Genomic DNA, 19,096 nt, shown 5'->3' with positions numbered 1-19,096 from the left:
TGGTTGCCAAAAGGGAGAGAGGGTGAGGGATGGGTGAAAAGAAAAAAATGTAAAAAATTATACAAGACTCTATGCTGAAAACTACATAACATAGTTGACAAAAATTAAAGAGAAAATAAATGGTGAGGGAAAGTTGTGTTTGCAGACGTAAGAACACACAAAAAATGAAAAATTTAATACTCCTAAAATTGATTTACAAATTCAGCATAAACTCAACAGAAAAAAAAAAATATATATATATATATGTATGTATATATATGAGCTCCATGACTCAAATCAGCCTACTGAACCTGTTCTGTTTGTCCTTTGACCCCTCTACTGTTTAATGACACATACGACACAGAAATTCTCTGTAGTGAGCTCCAAAGTAATAGACAAATATAGGCTCTTTCTATTTCTATTGTCCTTACTATGGTATTTTACACCCATTCTGTCGAACTGCCTTGAGACTCTCATAAAGACGGTCAAACGCTTATCAGCAGTCTACAAAACTCTTTACAGGACAGAGAAACAAACTGTTCGGTAAAGTACGCGCATGAGAGAATCCATTTATTTTCCAGGAAAGTATCCAAACTTGGGCGTTGGCGAAACACTTAAAACTACCTGTGAACAAACACGCATCCTTTTTGTTGACTCTCGAGGGGGCTAAGGGTCTTGCTGTGTGCAGATGCGAGAAGCACTGGCTGGGAATGCCCAGGCCAAGCGGACACCAGCGGCTTGTGTTTACTGTGTATTTAGAAAACAGAATGGCTCCCAAGAAAAGCAGTCCTTGGTTTATGTGACGAGCAACAACTTGTTCCTGCAAAGATGCTGTGGGCAGAACAATACAGCTTCCACGCAGAGGAGCCAGCCTTCCCTTAGAAGCACGGATGGACTGCAGCCACAGCAGATGAGTGCCTCAAATCAATTGTGAAAGACTTCACGGACTTATAAGTGAAATCTAAGAAAACAAACCGACAGCTCTGGGTATGCTGACTTTAAAAACGCCTCTCGTTAAACTGACAGCCCAGACGGCAAGAAGGCATTACAGAAGCAGCCCACCTTCCCTGCATCTCCCCATCATCCTTTCTCATCTTTGCACCTCTGTTGCTCTTACTTCCTGTCTGGTAATTAAATTCAAGCAGAAAAGGCAGCTTGGGGAGCACCACTCACATAGCCTCTCAGTTTCCAGATTCCTTGCAGCATCCTGGCACATCAAGCACTTCTGCAAGGTTGCCTCACTGATGGAGAATGGGACAGTCACCCCATCATGGACAAGCTCTAGTGACTCCCCCAGCCAGGCCCAGCAATGTGGTGGAACATTGCCATGAGGCCAGCACAGGCGGCAGAGGGGCCGAGCTCCTGCAGTCACTGCCTCCCCCTTGATCTACGAGGAAGCAAACATCACTTCCTCCTGAGTTCACCTGAGATTCCAAGAGAACAGATCTGACAAAATTCTGAAACAGCCAGTCGTCAAAGATGGCCCAAGTCTCTTACTCAATAGAGAACATACATTGTAAGAAATACAATGGCAGGAGTCCATCATCACCTTTTAGTGCATTCCCCAGGATGACAGTGGATTCTTAAAACCCCTAGGCATTTCCTTGCTATTCTACAGAGTGGGGCTTATCATAATTAAGAAATAAGAATCTGTGTTACCCTGCATTTTGTGACCCTTGAAACAAAAGTGATTTCTGGTGCCTTCTTCATTAAATCGCAAACCTAGGATTGTTTGTGAATGTGCTGGCTCCAGATAGATCTATATTTTGGACTTTGGTTGCCAGGAAAATTCCAGATTCTCAAGTCTGGGCTGTTATTCCTTCTTATCTGAGCAAGACTTAAGTTATTGTAGATTTGGAGAGGCAAGAAACACTTTGGCCATCACATTTTCCTATGATTTTGATCTTTGTTTCTCAAGTTTCACCAAAAGTTTAATCAAACCTCCCCCAAAAAACAGAAAAATCGCTTTTAAAAAATCATTTCATTATAGAAACTTTAAAAAGTGACCGTATTAATCTTTCATCTGATTCAGAAACTATAAAAGAGAAATGTGCCAGTAAAAGACTAGAACAAGAAAAAATAAACACAGGAGAAATATGTTTCAAATTTTACATTAACTACTATGGAAATATTTCTACGGTATTTTCAGACAATGACTATCATGAAGACACATAGAATGTGAGGGCTATGTGGTGTGTGTGTGTGCGCTTCAATTTTCTGTAGTTAATATGTCATCTTAAAGGGACAATTTATTAACTACTCCTTCAACGGAAAAAAATACTTATCATAGTAATAGCTTGTCTATCTCATAATCTGTGATTATAGTCACAAGCTATATAGATAACATTATCCCCAATACAGCCCCACTGCTGGGAAAGCAAACAATGATCAAATGTTTTATTTGTTCAACTGAATTTTAGTCTCCTGCCAATGCAGTAGTAGATGGGGGCACCGTGACCTGACATAATGTGTCTTTATCTTGACTTGAAACTTAACCGAAGTGATAATGATATTATGGTAAAAATGATATCCTGGCAGGTGTAGCAAAAAATTAAAAGTGAGAATTTACTCCCTTTTATAGTCCTGTGCATGACTATGCCGTCCACAGATGCACCATCCACAAATGCGCTGTCCGCAAAAGCACCACGAATACAGAGGAATATAAATCAGCAATTAACCTTCTCTTTGGACCTCAGCATGGATTCTTCTCACCTCCCTCCCAAGGCCCTGGCAGTATGAACCTTCTCTCCCTCACCATCACCCATGTATTGTCTGCTTGTCCCTTCAAGAATGCCAGCTCCAGGAGAGCTTGGACCTTCAGGATGCCGCTGATAGCCTATTGGAGGGGCAGCCTGGCTCAATAAGCATTTGAATGACTACACTCATTAACTTGGCTTCTGAGAAAAGAAATGGTGTGGATGGCCTGACCCCTTCACATTGCATTCAACCACCTTCACTTTCTACCACCTACTCCGGGTCTAGTTCAATGTCAAAGGGCATGCCCACGCGGATTCACTTGCATTGGTTAATTGGTTTCTGCATAACTCAAAAAGTCAGCACAATACAAAAATATATATGTGAAGGATTCATTCCTATACCTACTTGCAATTGCTCCATCCCCTTATGCCCACTATAGATATACATTTGTATTAGCTTCTTCTCTATCCTCCCAGAGTTTCTTTATGCAAATATAAGCAAATTAATCTGCATATTTCTATATCCCCACCTTTCTTACAAAGGGTGGCATACTCTACACACTATTCTTCACCTTGCTTCTTTCACTCGGAATGTACCTGGTCCCTGTTCCTTATCAGAACACAGATCTTCGTCATTGTCTGTTAACGATGTCACAGAGTTCCACTGTGCACGTCATCCTTCAATCGCTTCCAAATTGTCCACTTGGTGGCTTCTGATGTTATGGCGTTACACACGAAGCTTCCACAATAACTTTGTACACATGTTATTGCATGACATATGCAGATGTACGTGTAGGAAAAATCCCCCCGAACGGGACTGCTGCACCTGGAATGTTGGTTCACTCTGCTGGATTCTTCTCCGGTAGCATTTTTAAAATTTATTGTTCAGTGCTCCAAAGATGTGGTGGTACCTTACATGGATGAGTGTGGTATAGGTCACCAGAACCTTTTTCTGCTCTTGTCAAGAACAGTGCTAACTTAATTCTTCACTTTCATAAAACACAGACGCTTTAAAATTTAAATCAGCACAGCATCCCTCAATGGTTGTCGGAGTTCAGTTTCCCTAATCTACTTCCACCCACCAATGCTCTAGTCTAGGCTAATAGATTTTTCCTCTAGTAATCTATTAGAGGAAAACAGGCCCTCAAAGAAAGCCTTGACAGCCTAGTTAATATAGGTGGAGTTAAATTTTTGTAAGAGTATTCAGGGATTCTAAATTAGCAGCAAATAGTTTTTCATCACAATATCCAAAATGATATGGAAAGAAATATATAAATGAATATTTTAAAACCTTATTCAATCTAATTAAAGGAACCTCTTTCCCCCGTTCCATGAAACTATTTTTATTCTCAGAGCTTTTGATAATTTGGGACTTTTTTCACAGTAAGAATCTGTAATTACAAAATGATGCCTATGTGAAGAATTAATGAAAAGGTTCTCTTCTTACCCCTTCTAGGGAAGGCATGAAGAAACATACCTTAACACGAGAATCTTAGCTTTCAGGAAATTAACCTCCGGCTTAAAATATTTATTACAGTCAAGAAGCACAAAAGTAATCATGTGCCTTTGCATCAGTGTAGATTTGCTAAGTATAAGCCATACTAGACTAAATCCATTCTTTGATGCATAGTTTTACATAACACCTTCAAATTACTTAAAAACCGTTTGGCATGGCCAATATGTGCTGGTGAATGTCAACTTCAATTCTAGGAACAGTTACCCTCATCAAGAACTTATACTCCATCCACCAAAGACACGCACAAGAATGTTTTCAGCTGCTTTATTCACGATAGCCCCAAACTGGAAACAATCAAACATCCAACCACTGTAAAATGGGTATCTAAATTTCACGTAATGGAATACTACACAATAATGCAAAAAAAAAAAAAAAAGAACAATTGATACACGCGGCAACATGAATGAATCAAGGGAAACGTAAGGATGATTCCACTTATGGAGATTCGCACCAGGCAAAACTAATCTACAGTAATTCTCGAGGCCAGAATCGTGATTACTTTTGGTAGGGGGTGTTTTGACTGGGAAGGAGTGACTGGAAATGATCTACATCTTGACCTCGGTGTACCAAAAAATTAAAAGTGAGAACTGACTCCTCATTACATGGGTTATAAAACAGTAAGACTGTGAACTTTATAAGTAAGTTGTATCTCAACGTGCTGAGCTGGTCAGCTCACTTTCTATCCAAGAAATTCTTACTCCAGAATGGGAACTAGAAGCACTTCTACTTCTTAGGTCTGAGTAATACTAGCTCCTTTGCTAACTGGCAAGATGAACGTCAGAAATGGTTTTTCCTTGATGAAATTAGGGGTTTGTTAATTAACATGGTAAGTGTTAATAATAGGGTAAAATATCTTAGATACTCCCTATCCTTGAATAGATGGGGTCTAAGAATCCATCCAACAAGGCCCGTAGCCTGTACCTTAGATTCAGTCCCAAAAAAGGTCCAGCCATTCATTTGTAAACATTCTGGCTGCCTGATGCCTATCAAAAGGACAATGGAATCCTGCTTTGGGAAGATTGGCAAATTTACCTTAAGGGAAGCTTCCGTCCCAAGTGGTGGTCACAGCACCTAAGGGGCACAGAGCTGGGGCTTCAAGTGGCAGAAGAGAACACATGACCTGGAGTCTGCCTGGTTACTAACACACGTTTCTTTAACACGTGTCTGCTGCTGCATTTGGTCTGAAACGCGCCTTCATGATAATCTGGGAGCGAGGCTGCGGCAGAACAGCTAACCCCTACTCGCCTCCACCTTTTTGGTGGCTCTACCATTCCTGAGCAAAAAAAAAACTTAAGAGTGTGCTTGACCTACCTGGCTTAGTTCAGCTTTCATCGGGTTTGTAGACTGTGATGACGTGGAAATAGGCAGACACACCTGTCACAAAACGACAAGTTCCCTTATGATGTCCTAGGAACGAAGTGAAGACTGTCACTGGAGGTGAGGAAAGTTGTGTAGATACATGAAAGACCCAAAGAAGGAAGCTGGCCGGCAGGGAGCTCTGCAATGACACCCACAGTTCTTGGAGACGTGTGCAGAGATAGAGAAGACACGATAAGCGTGTTTGTAGATGACTCGAAATGAAATCGGATGAAAGACTGAGATTTCCAAAAGGTCTTGACGTGCTGGTTTAGTGAGCGGGATCCAACAAGATGAAATGTACACGGAGGTGCACAAAATTGAACAACTCTCGGCACAAAATAGGCAAGGCTCAATGATAAAATCTGTCATAATGGTCGCATTTAAAACTTTAAGGGTTTTAGGTAACAAATTCAGGTTCAATGGGAGTCACCACATTGACGTGAAGTGAAGTGAAATGTGTTGTAGTCACCAAAACTGTAATGCATATATTTCAATAAAAAGTTTACTTTAAAAAGGTGTAATGCAAACAGATATGTGTACACCTATTTTCACATCAACATTATTCACAACAGCCAAAAGCGGAAGCCCAAATGCCCACGGATGTATGAATGGATTAACAAAATGTGGTACAGTCATACAATGGAATATTATTTAGTTTTTAAAAAGGAAGAAATTCTGACACAGGCTACGATATGGATGAACTTTGAAGACATTATGCTAAGTGAAATAAGCCGGTCACAAAAGAACAAATACTGTATGATTCCGCTTATATGAGGCACCTGGAGTTAGCAAATTTCATGGACAGAAAGTAGAAGGGTGATCACCACAAATGCCAAAAAATACATATGAAATGCAATCTTTTGCTCCACTAATTTGAAGAGAAGCCGCTGTCCTGCTCTACCCTCTGCTCTCGGCGGAACACGCGGAAAGTCAAAGCACAGTCTCTACACTTTGTAAGGGACCGGCAAACGCTGCCCGCCCAGTGCCCCTGGTTGCTGCGTCCCTACTTCTTCAAGGGACCCAGATGGCTCACCCCAGTCCTCTCCCTTGATAACAGGACTACTGGTCACTTCGGAAAAGAGGAGGCTCCCAAAAGAAACACTGCTTCAAGACCCCAGCATCTTTGCTCCAGGTCCTGGGACCCAGGGGGCAGAGGGTCTGTCAGCCAGTGGAGCGACTTCCGGGCACTCCGGGCATGGTCACCCCTTCAGAGGAGCCCAGAATTCCTCTAGGTAATAAATCTTCCAGAAAGTCTTAGCCCTCCATCCCCTTTCCTCTCTGCCTCACTCTACACACACACACACACACACACACACACACACACACACTGCAGCACATGCTGCGCACTTTTTACACACTCACAACCATCTTCAAGTCTCTGTCCCCTAAATCCAAACAAGTGACTGGTATATTCATTCATTCAACGAATCTTCATAGTCAGGGAAAATATTGAAGATGAATTTTTTTTTAAAGATTTATCTATGCAAGGAGTGCATATCATCTGAACGACGATATTTATGGCATGACACTATCATCAGAATTTATTTCTCTCACCCCTCTAAATAGTCTATGAAGCTAAGACAGAGGGGAGGAGGCCACAAGGCACCCGTGATGCTACAGAGTGCCAGGTCCCAAGAGGAAGGTAACTATAAAGGGGAAAGAGCCACCAGGACCTTGATGTCCCTTTCTCTGTGGCTGCGCCTCCCTGTGTCCCCTCCCTCTTCCCCCACCCCTCCCAGGGCAGGTGCTCCCAGAAGAGCTGGCCAGGAGGACCGGGAGGGCTGCCCCTTCTTCCTCCCTCCCTCCCTGGAAGCCCACCTACTGCTTCGCCCCCCTCCGCTGCCTACCAGGAGAGGGGGCCTGCAGGGGGCCAGCACTGCCTGGCCCAGAGGTTCAGAATTAGGGAGCCCTTTATGGCCATACACTGCAGTCCTCTCGTTTGGCTTTATCATGGATAAATTTAATATTCTGGTGTTCATCTATCTGACCCTTCAGCCTACTTCTCGGCTGGTCCAGAGCTCAGGTGGGAAGGGCCTCATTCTTCACACGCATAACAAGGTGGCCTGGAGCAGGTTGGGAAGACTAAGAAGCTTGGAAGGGACCTCACAGGGGCACCTGCTGGATGTGAGAATGTGCCCTGTGGCTGCTGGTATACCTAGGCAGTCACAGCAGGACATTCGCATCCCTTTGTTCTGAACAATGGGAGTTTTCTTAGACAGATAACCTGAGAGATCCAGTATTCAGTCTCCTTGAATAAAACACCAGAGGCTCAACTAACAAAAGAAAATCAAAAGGACTGTCCTCGTTTTCAACTCTAAATGGCAGTATGAACGTTCACAAAGCATAGAAAACGCAAGCCCCAAAACCTGCTAGGCCTGGATAAACCCGAGCAGCCCCGCCTCAAGGTGGTGGACAGGAAACTTGCATGCTTCCGTGGGCCTTAGCGAGCATTCAGTTAGTTCTGCCTCCTCATTCCTCATATGAGGCAACTGCAGTAACACACAGGAAATTCAGTACAGGACCTGACCACACCTGGGAAACCTGAATATGAACAGGATGTCAGAGGAAGTTATTAATTGTGTTATGATAATGTTATATATAGGTAATTTTATGTATTATATAGATATATAAGTAAGTTCCTTTCTTTCCTTCCTTCCTTTCTTTCTTCTTTCCTTCCTTCCTTCCTTCTTTCCTCAGAGGGATGGGGGGAGTGGACATCCATACTAAGTATCATTAGGGGTGGAACGTCAAGGTGTTTTTTAATAAGATATAATTGACATGCAACATTGTGTAAGTTTAAGACGTACCATGTGTTGATTTAATACACTTACATATTGCAATATAATTACCACCATAGCACCAGCTAACACCTCCCTCATGCCACATAATTCTCATTTCTTTTTTGTGATGAGAACATTTAAGATCAAGTCTCCTAGCAACTTGCAAGTAGGCAACACAGTATTACTGACTATAGTCACCACGCAGCAGAACGAACGTGCTATCTCCAGAACGCATTCGTCTTATTGAAACTTTGTACCCTCTGGCTACCATCTCCCCCCACGAACCCCTGAGAACCATCACTCTCCTGTCTGTTTCTATGTGTTTGGGTTTTTTAGAGTCCACATATAAGTGAGATCACACAGGATTCGTCTTTCTCTGTCTGACTTATCTCACTTAGCGTAACGCCCTCAAGGGTCCATCCATGTTGTCACAAATGGCAGATTTCCTTCTTTCTTGTGGCTGAATAATATTTCATCATGTATATGTACACACCACATCTTCTTTATCCATTCGTCTGTTGATGGGCACTTAGGTTGTTTCCATATCTTGGCTATTGTGAATAATGCTGCAATAAGATATCTTAAATTTACTTTAAAATACTTTAGCATTTTTTCAAATGGAGTGAGGTGAATGAATGAATGAATGAATGCATGGCCTGACCAAGGTATACACAGCTGTTAGTGGTGGAGCTGCTTAAAAGTCATGCATCATCCTCCAGTGTTTTATACTCTCAACACCAGAGCAGCTACTCAAGGTGATGCAGCCTCTCAGAGGCCATCTGGGCCCTGCTACCTTTGGACTCTACAAGCTCCAAATGAGTGTGACAAATCAGGCTTTGATGAAAAGAATAAGCTGGTAGATTGGCCTTCTCTGATCCAAAGGACCAAATAAGGGCCCAAAATTCATTTCACATTGGCCTACATGGACACTTGTTCTGAGTTTCTGAAACCTCGGCACATTATAACATTATAACAAAAGAATGTGTGTATAATCCTACAATAACGACCACGAGCTGCTTGCCATGTACCGGGGATTATTCTAGTGTTTTACAAGAATGCTCTCGGTTCATTGTCAGCACATCTCGTGAGATTATTGTCACTATCATATAGATGAGGTAACCAGGCCACCGAGAGGCCTAAGGGACAGAGTCAGCATTTTGGATGACACTGCCACATGTTTTCCTTATGGCCATACTCCATTTCCACATACTCCATTTCCCCGATATTTTTCACTGGGAGAAATGGTCCAGGCATAATTCTTTCATTGTTCTCTTTAAAAATAGTACAGAAGAACAAAAACAAAAGGTAAAAGAGATTAAATCTGCCCCATAGGCCAAAACAAAATATTTGATGGCGGAAAAATCTTTCACTTCGTGTTTCTCATGGAAAAGTCAAATCATTGAGATGCTGCTTAACTCTCTCCTCTGAATAAACCTGGTGAAAAAATCTAGGCAGCCCTGCAAATTCTTCTTCTAGAGAACTCTCTGGAGGCTGCCCACGGGGCAGCAGAGGCCTGAGGCTGCCCGCTCAGCCTCTTATCTTGATGTGATGGAACGCTGCCGATCTTTCCCTTTAAGGGGTCTGGGCAAGCTTCTGCAGGGAAGTCTTCATTCGCACACGCATGCGCACGTGCGCACACACCCACAGGAAATAAAGGAGGATGTAGCCAACCTTCCAATACCTTTGTCAGTACCGACAATGACTTTGATGATTAAATTACTCCTTTAAAGTTGTACCTTCAACGCTAAAACAAGACACAAAACCAAAAAAAAAAAAATCAGATCCACATAAACAATCCTGGAAGAGGCAAAGTGCCTGAGGATGAATTGAGGATAGTGCCTGTTGGAATGTCCCCTAGTCCTGGGTCAGAGTCCCTTCCCTCTGATTAATCCAATTACTCCCAGCAGCAATAAGTTAAGGGTGTCTCATGTAATACTAGAAGACGCCACAGAATTCTCAAAGGGAGTCAAAGTCAGGTTCAGAGTATGTAGCATCTAAAGGCACAGAGGGAGGTGGAGACTAAAAGCCAATTCAACAACTAGAACAACAGCTCCAACTCCAAAGGTTTCAGTGATTGCTGGCAAGGAGGTCACTGTAAAAGGTCTATGTCATAAGAAGAGAGAGGACTTGTATCATGACGATAATTCCTGAGGTCCTTCACATATTAGCAGACTGAAAGCAGAAGGCAATAAACAGGGCGAAGAAGCCATATTTCCTATTTGCAATAGAAATGAATGGCGGTATCCATAAAAAAAACAAGAGTCCCTCACACAGAATATCTTCTTTTTACTAGTTGGAAACTTCTCGTTCCTCCTAAAAATTTATTATTGTTAAAATTAGTATCTGACATTCACCAAATGACGACAGCATGTCTATATCTCTATTGCGACTACATCGTTCATTCACCTCTGGACTGACTTTCAAAACAGTTACCTTCGTCCCAGAAAACGACAGTCAGGCACAAAGATAAGGAAGGCAATTAAAAGTTCCACTAAAAACAAAAATAAGTTAGTGATATAACTTTCTGCAGTTGTCAAGGGCTGGTTTATGACTTTTACATTAAAAAGTGTAGAAACTTTTCCTTTTCTATTACTTTTCCTTTTCTAAACTTTTCCTTTTCTATTTCTATTGCAGAGAGTGCAAATGTGATGACTGTAATGGTGAAAGACAAGGGACAGGCCCCTGTCTAAAAAATGCGTGCTGACATTACTAGACGATGATACTTTGAATACTCGAAGGAAAGTCTGCTCTGCAGCCCAGTCGTGTGTTCCTCTTTCTTACCCATGCTTTGGTGCTAGATATGTCACAGTCAGTGACAGCAGTACTAACATGGAAGCCAGCCAAGTAACAAGAGCCTAACACCCAACCTTCCTGCCAAAGAAGCCAAAACAAAAATGGCAGAACCAAAGCTAAGTCTAAACAAACTCGAGCCACGCAGTATTTAAACAGTATTTAGTCTCAGAGACCAGGGAAACGGAGGTTTCCATGGTCCTTTTCATGTGTCGCTATATGAGCACAACACGTGGTTCAAGTCTCCTTGAAGACAATTACAGTGTTATATTGTAACTACTAATTTATATGCTTGTCTGTCCTCTCCCCTGCCACTGCAGTGCCCTCAAATTGCAAGCGACATCATTTTTCCATCTGTACATTTGACCAAAGTGTCTGATGCACAGTGGGCAACCGTCATCTCTGTTCTGTAAATACGGAATAAACGTCCTAACCAGACAACCCCTGAGAACACTTGCTGCTCATAAATATCCTTCCCACTCAAGAAAAAAGTTCACTATTGCAGGGTAATCTCTTGGGATCTGTCTTCCAGAGTCCTTAATAAAATAGATCTAAGAGGGGTGTCACTGTTTCCTTCAACTGCTATGAGCTAATATGGAAAAAGGAGCAAAAGAAAACGTCTCAGAACCTAAGGGGAAGATTAGAAAGAAATAGTGAGGAAGGAGAAGTGGAAAGAGTAAAGGAAATGCAGAGATAAGATGGGAAGAAGGCAAAGAAATACCCTGCCTTCTTCAGTTTTGCCTGGACTCAGCCACCACTGCCTCCTCTCCTGGCAGAATTTTGGACAGTCTCAGAAGTATTCACTTCTCACGTGCTTCTCCTAACAAATGAAGAAGCAGGTTTCCACTTTTCCCAAAATACTCAACAGTGGTTGAAAGTTCCTTTTTGATCTTCGCCTTGATAGAAAACAAAACAAATGAAAAACACTCCACGAACAACCTCTCACGACCTAAAAGCGCCATATCGTTAGATTCGGACGTATGCAAACTCGGACTAACGGTGAATGTTCAAGGTTAGTGGCGAAACTGAAAACAGTGAATGTCAACGGAAGGGCTCGCCGATCTATCTGAAATAAAACATGAGTAGACTGGAGTTTCGTTTTTGTACAATGTTTAAGAGAAATCAAAGTTTTAAGAGAAGCGCACTGCTAGTAAAAAGAACTTTAATAACTCTTTAAGCCTATGATTTAAGTTTTATTGAGTTTTGGTCCATTATAATTCATTAAGAAGACCTGAAGAACTATTACAGCTGCATTTCAATGCCATCAAAACGATTATTTTATAACTTTAAAACTAAATTGCAAATTTCCATTTTTTTCCACCTTTTTTTGTGCAAGAAAATTTCTTTCTGTACTATTTCCAATCCGTTCTACGTTCTGGAGATTTTACTGAAACTATGATCCAGTGCTTCTTGGGGGTTATTAGTTCCCATCTTTGAGTAGACTACATAAAAAAAAGTTTAGACTGAGGAGAAAAAAAAGTTTGGCTTTTGTCGCAGCAAATGAAACAAATAAAATATGTATCCAAAAGGACTAAAATATAACAAGAATGACAGCATATAAAAAAAAAAAAGCGACAGATCTGCTCTTTCATGCTATATGAGCACAACACATGGTTCGAGTCTCCGTGAAGACAATTACAATATTATAGTGTAACTACTAATCTATATGCTCATCTGACTTTTATGAGGTGTTGGGAGGAATGAAGCCCCCACCGGGGGAACCCCATCTCTGGCTTCCCCCAAATTTAAAGAGAAGTTTCTGCTAAAAAGGAAGATAAGTCAGGCCACCAAATTCTTTCCCATTTTGTTGAGGAAAAATGGAAACCTCCTCAGCCTGTCTCGTATCAAATACATAGCAAAAGAAACCACTTAAGTCCCCAGCCCTCTCTGGACTCTGGGACCCTCAAGTTCAAGTGCAAACTGCTCAGGAGTGCAGGTGTGCAGCCTGTTCATGCAACAGATGTTCACCCCGGCGATGCTGACGGAAGCGGGGTGAACGGCAAGAGCAAAAATCCACAGTCGTCACAGCTGTCACTACTACCAAGCCCTCAAATGAAGGCAGATGATAAAATATACAGCATTTTGGTTGTGTCGATTTAATCTCCACAGCACACTAAATGGTGACAGAACTTACTGCAAGTCTAAAGGGATGGACAGTCACAGAATAACTCTGAAAACGTGTGGCTCTCGCTGCCTGACCTCCAGTCAATAAATGCCTCCCCCCACCCTCCAGACAAGCACTTTCAATAAATATTAAACCACAACAAACAACCATTCTGGTCTCTGAGACACACGTAGGCTTTTTACCCACAGAAAGCATCTGTCATAATAACTGCAAAAATGAGCTGCAGAAAAGAAAAATAATTTCAGCTGGTTGTATAGAGAACAACTGTCCTCAGACGGCCAGGCGCTGGGACTTGGGATAATAGCTCACGGTAGACGTGGAGCGGCTGACGTCTGTCCCACCCAGGTGACGGTCTCCCGCACACACGAGGAGTGCAGGGCTCCGTTTTAATAACTGGGAGGGCAGGGTGGGGAAGTCTCCTGCACCAGAAGGCTAAGGTCTCGGGAAAATTCCACGGAAAACCGAAAGCCGACAGAAGTATTCTGTCTTTCTAGAAGATGAAAGCAATTCAGTGCTGTACAAGGGTGTGGTTCGCATTCAGTGTCCAAGGGTAAATTTCCTTATTTGCTTTTTAACTGAAGTCAAACTGTTAATTGTGTGGCGGACGAAACAAGCAAGGCAGGGAGGACAGAGGTGGGGCCATGGAGGACAAGCCCATCGCCTCTACCACGATGCCTCGAGCTTCGGGAGCTGTGGTGAGGATTTCCAGTCTCGAGGTTAGTCATCCCTAGCGCGATGTCCACGAATGTAGACCCACGGCTCCTGGGTAAGAAGTCAGCAGTAGCAGGCAAACTTCACTGCAGTGTTTAACTCCCAGGCCAGGGAAATGAGTAGAAAATGTGTCCCAGCAAACAGGAAGGTGAGCGCACACAGAGGACATGCCCAGGGACCTTCACTGATAGAATAATCTGTGCTTAGAACCAAGCTTTTCTTAGAAGCTAAACATGCCATCTAAGAAAGGCACTGTCCCATTCAGACGGGACAACAGCCACATCCATGACTCCATCAGGGCAGAGGACGATCGAGGCCACTTATCTAACGTGAAGGAAAGAGCCAGAGGTGGGCAAAAGATGCCAAGGGCTGCTCAGAGTGAGGATTCTTTTCCAAGACAGACCCACGACCAGTGATCGAAGACGAGGAGGATGAGGCCTAGCGCTCAGGGCGAAGGGCTGGTGACTTCGGCCCTGGAATCGCTCCGTGATAAGCCTGGTACAGAGCCTATAAGCCTGATGCAGGAAAGAGTCACACAGCAAGCCTGACTCCTGTCCTCCCAAGGCCTGCAGACGAGGATGGCCCTCCGCTGGCATGTGAGAACGTGGATTCTGGGAGGGCGCTCTCCGCCGAAGTCAAGAGTGATACACTATGTATGCCGTCAATGTGGTTTCTGCCTCGAGAGGACAAAAGGCTAGGTAAGAGAATTCGCTCTCCCTGCCTGACCGCGGTGCTGGGACACTGGCCCTCTCCTGCCCACTGGCTGGACCACAGCACTGGCTCCCCTGGGGCTCCGCCTGGCCACCTACACATCGTGGGACTTCTTGGCCTCCAGAATTGCGTGAACCAATTCCTTACAATAAATTCCTACCTACCTATCTATCTATCTATCTATCTATCTATCTATCTATCTATCTACCTATCTACCTATCTACCTACCTACCTACCTATCTACCTACCTGCCTATCTGCCTGCCCATCTATCTGCCTACCCATCTATCTACCTACCCATCTATCTATCTATCTATCTATCTATCTACCTACCTACTTACCTACCTACCTACCTACCTATCTATTTACCTATCTATCTCCTATTGCTTCTGTATTTTTGGAGAACCCTGACAATAAGTTTAAGAACATCACGAGGAATTTTTAAACTTTTCCATTATGGATGGAGAGTTGATCATTTAGGCCCTTAAATTTTCGGAGTCTTCAGGCAACCACCTGTTAAATGCTATTATCCCTAGAGCCAGCAGTTAATTCTGGGCCAGTAACTCATGGGAAGAACAGCCTGGAATACATTAGCCAGGACCACGGCCTGCCTCACAGTTCTGAGCGGATGTGGCTCTGCCCCTGCCCCCGATCACTACAACAGCAGCATCTACTGGGCACCCTCCTCCAGGCTCAGCGCCGGACCCCTCACACACATATCGCCATACCCCAGCTCCTGCAGGGCTCGCCCACTTTACAGGTGAGATGCGGAAAGGTACAGCAATTTGTCAGAAGTCACGAGTCAAGGTGTTCGAGGGCTGTGTCTGATTCCAGATCCCACACACTCTAGACCATCGCACAGCCAACTACAATTTGAGAAATACACCAACAGACTCTTTTTTTAGTGTTTGGAAGAGAAATCTTTTAGGACTGGTTATTCAAGGTAAGACAGCATTAGAAAAGTCAGAGCATGTCTCTCTGTTGGCATATACAAAAATACTATCTTTTACCTCAGGCCTTTGGGACTATAAAGGGCACCATGAGAAGAACAGCCGCAGCTCACGTCAGACCCCACAGACTTAAGGAAAGGTCACCGAAATTCATGGCGCTGGCTGCCCCTATGGTGGAGGACTATATAAGGGTCTTGTTCTGCTTGAACTGAGGGAAAAAACGGTTCAAGCAGAACAAGACCCTTACATAGTCCTCCACCATACCTTCGTGGTCAACCACGCCTACGAAGCCTTCTGCAATGGGAGACGGTTTATGCCAAATGTCTGCTTTCCTTGTGGGAGTCTGGAATTTTGGTTCGTGCCAGGCAGAGGGTGCCAACATGGTCAGCCTCGGTGAAAACGCCAGCCACTAATGAGCTTCTCTGGTAGACACCATCTCATGCATGCTGTCACACACAGCTCGGTGCTGGGGGGAATAAAGCACGGCCTTGTGACTCCACCAGGAGAGGACTCTTGGACGCTTGTGCCCAGATTCCCCTGGACTTGCCCCATACCCCTTTTCCTTTTGCTGATTTTGCTCTGTGTCCTGTCACCATAAGACATCATGGCCACGAGGATAACTGTAGGTCGGGTCCTATGAATGCTCCCGGCAGATCATCAAACTTGGAGGCGGTCTTAGGGATCCTAACATGGGGACTTCACATTTTTTTTCGACCCACTAAGCTCCCAGAGCATAGATACTCGGGACCCAAGCCTTCATCACCTTGTAGACGAGGAACGGCACATTTCTCACGCCACTAGACGAAGGCAGTGAGGGACCGTTCACATTTCGGAAGACGCCATTTGTAGAGCTGAGTACGCTTAGCCAGGAGGAAGCATGGGAGCCCGAAGTCCTTGCCTAACGGGACAGTCCCTCCCCGTTCACACTGGGATTCTCGGCCCAGGCATTCATGAGCTGAGGCTTGACCGACTCATGGCAGTGGAAGACGCAGAGCTGCCAACATGAAGCTGTTCTGCTCGTCGCTCTGTGTATTAGTCTGGGCTCTCCAGGGAAACAAAACCAATAGAGACAGACGAGGACACTGGTTATAGGAATTGGCTCGCATGGTTATGGGGGCCGAGAAGTCTCACATGCTGCCGTCTGCAAGCTGGGGAACCAGGGAAGCCAGAGGTGACTCGCTCTGAGCGCAAAGGCCTGAGAACCTGGGGGGCTGACGGCCTGAGTCCCAGAATCCGAAGGCCTCAGAAGCAGGAGCTCACCGTCGAGGGGAGGAGCAGACAGATGTCCAGCTCAAGAAGGGAGAGGACGAACTCTCCCTCTCAGCCCTTTTGCTCTATTGGGGCCCTCCACGTTTGCATCGCACCCACACACACTGAGAGGGCCACCCTCTTCACTCCGCCCGCTGAGCCAAATCTAATCTCGGCCAGAAACACCCAGAAGTAGTGTTTCACCAGTGACCTGGGCACCCCTGACCCCAGCCAAGGTGACGCATAAAATTAAGCATCACAACATGTTACTGCAAAAATGCTCTGAATCCAAGGCCTTGTTTTCCCTTCTTTGTTGTGGTTTTCATTCAACGAATATACACCAACTTCTAGCTTTCTGAATAGCCACGTGTGAGATATCTGGGGGAGATACCAATGACATGGTCCCAGCGCCGCCCCCCCCACCCCAAATCAAATGAGTCTTCAACAAGCATTCCATGCACTGGAACTATGAAGTTCTATCCAGCCCTATTTCATCCTTACGTTGACTAAAGCACTGAGCAAAATTGGGGGACAGGACCGAAAAGAAAGCCTAGACTAGTTTGTCTGAAAAAGCAGATATAAAAAACAACTGAACCCTTCAATCTGAGAAAGGAAAAAAATTGCATGCACCCGGAGCAGGAAATGAGGGCTGAAGGGAGAGCATCAATCGCTGGTAATTAAACCCTGTGGTCCGCAGAAGGGCACTGGGTGACGATGAGAAGCATCTGCAGATCTCCAGGAGACGGGGATCTCCGTGCCCCGCGCCCCGACCCCCAGTGTCTGACAGAACAGCACAAAGAGGGTAACTCTGAGGATGGCTGAGATGAGATCGGACCTCGCACCTGGTGTGTGGGCGGTCGGTTTTTCCCGGGTGATGTGATGTCATGTGTGTCCCATCTGCCCCCAGGCCCAGAATGCACCTGGGCACACTCCGTAGTTCTCTTCAGTTGCCTGGTGGGATAGTCCAGGGATTCGATCGCTACGTAAGATTTGCGGTTACTTTAATTCTGTGGACCTCGTATAAGACCCTTTCCATGGAGGTTCCATCGCCGATGTGTCGCCATCTTAGGAGCAGCTGGCTGAAAGCCGGGCTTTGAAGGGTGCTAAGCATGATCCCAACTGGAGTAGAGCACGGGTGACAAGGAAACCGTGAAGCTGGAAGGTGGGGAGTCTTCAGGGAGCAAGCGACCCTGACATCTCCAGCAGCAGAGGCAGGACGGGCGCCCTGACACCATTCATTCATTCATTCGTTCGTTTGCTTACATTTTAGAAGAAAAGCAAAGGGCTTCGAACCTGGCTGCAACCCCCCAGCTGGACCTGCCAGAGACACACAAACACAAACAGCACACAAATGACCCCGGAGTCACCCATGAAACTGCCAGAAAATGAAGGAGGGCTGATGGGAGGGGACTTCACAGTCGCGGCCTCACTGGACTGCAAAACGCTCTGGGGCTGCTTCCCCCCTGTCTTCCACGGGCAAGTTCCAGGCCACCACGGGAGCACACAGCCTGCTCTCTCTCTCTCTCTCTCTGTGTTCCTGTCTGTATCTCTCGCTCGCTCTCTCCATCTCTCTCTCTGTCCCTGTCTCTGTCTCTCTCTCTCTCTGTCTCTCTCTCCATCACCAAAGGTGAAGAAATTGCTCCCGATCTCTGAGAGAAGCATCCCCACTGTTCCCCCAAAGCCTGAAGAATCTAGAAACCACTGTCTCTCAGATTTACCCCAAATCCCCCTTCCCGATGTCTAATGCCAGACCCTAAGGGTCGCCACAGCCAGCTCTGACTAAGGAGATGCAGCTGAGCCTTCTTGGCTGCCTTTTTCCAGCTGTGACCTGACTCCCCAGACCCCAACACATGGCTGAAAAACAAGTCACAATCGAGGGTAGTAGAACGGCAGAAAAACAATCAGGAGCTGCAAGAGCGTGCAGAGAACATCTTCGAATTCTCGGTGGGAAGTGAGGAGGTTGTACATCTTAAAATGTAATGTGGAAAAGATGGGTAATGGCCATCGCCTCCAGCTTTCCTAGGCAATCCTTTCAAGGAAGCAGAAAAGAAGGAGAAAAGTCAGATGCAGTCACACAGGCAGGACGAGAGGCCTATAAGGCGTGGACGTGTATGTCCCCATGTCCCTGCTCCTTGAGTCAGAGAGAACACGTTCACTCCAGCCTCCTCGCGAGTCAGACAGGTGCTCTGAAGGGTCACACAGTGGTGTTTTTTTTTTGGTTTTTGGTTGGGT

The 19,096-nt window shown here is 44.9% G+C and overlaps 1 protein-coding gene and 1 non-coding gene across 3 annotated transcripts in view; both read right to left on the bottom strand.

Moving 5' to 3' along the window:
• The window catches only part of CAMK1D (calcium/calmodulin dependent protein kinase ID), a 351,409-nt gene that overhangs the window by 279,486 nt on the left and 52,827 nt on the right, over window positions 1–19,096 (bottom strand). The window lies entirely within an intron of this gene.
• Window positions 3,549–3,678, bottom strand: LOC120614754 (U6atac minor spliceosomal RNA). The gene has a single exon (XR_005656069.1). It is a non-coding gene; the product is annotated as a U6atac minor spliceosomal RNA (small nuclear RNA).

Source organism: Pteropus medius, unplaced genomic scaffold, assembly GCF_902729225.1.
Source record: "Pteropus medius unplaced genomic scaffold, Ma_sr-lr_union100, whole genome shotgun sequence".
Classification (NCBI taxonomy): Eukaryota; Metazoa; Chordata; class Mammalia; order Chiroptera; family Pteropodidae; genus Pteropus; species Pteropus medius.
This window is presented reverse-complemented; position numbering and strand designations above follow the sequence as displayed.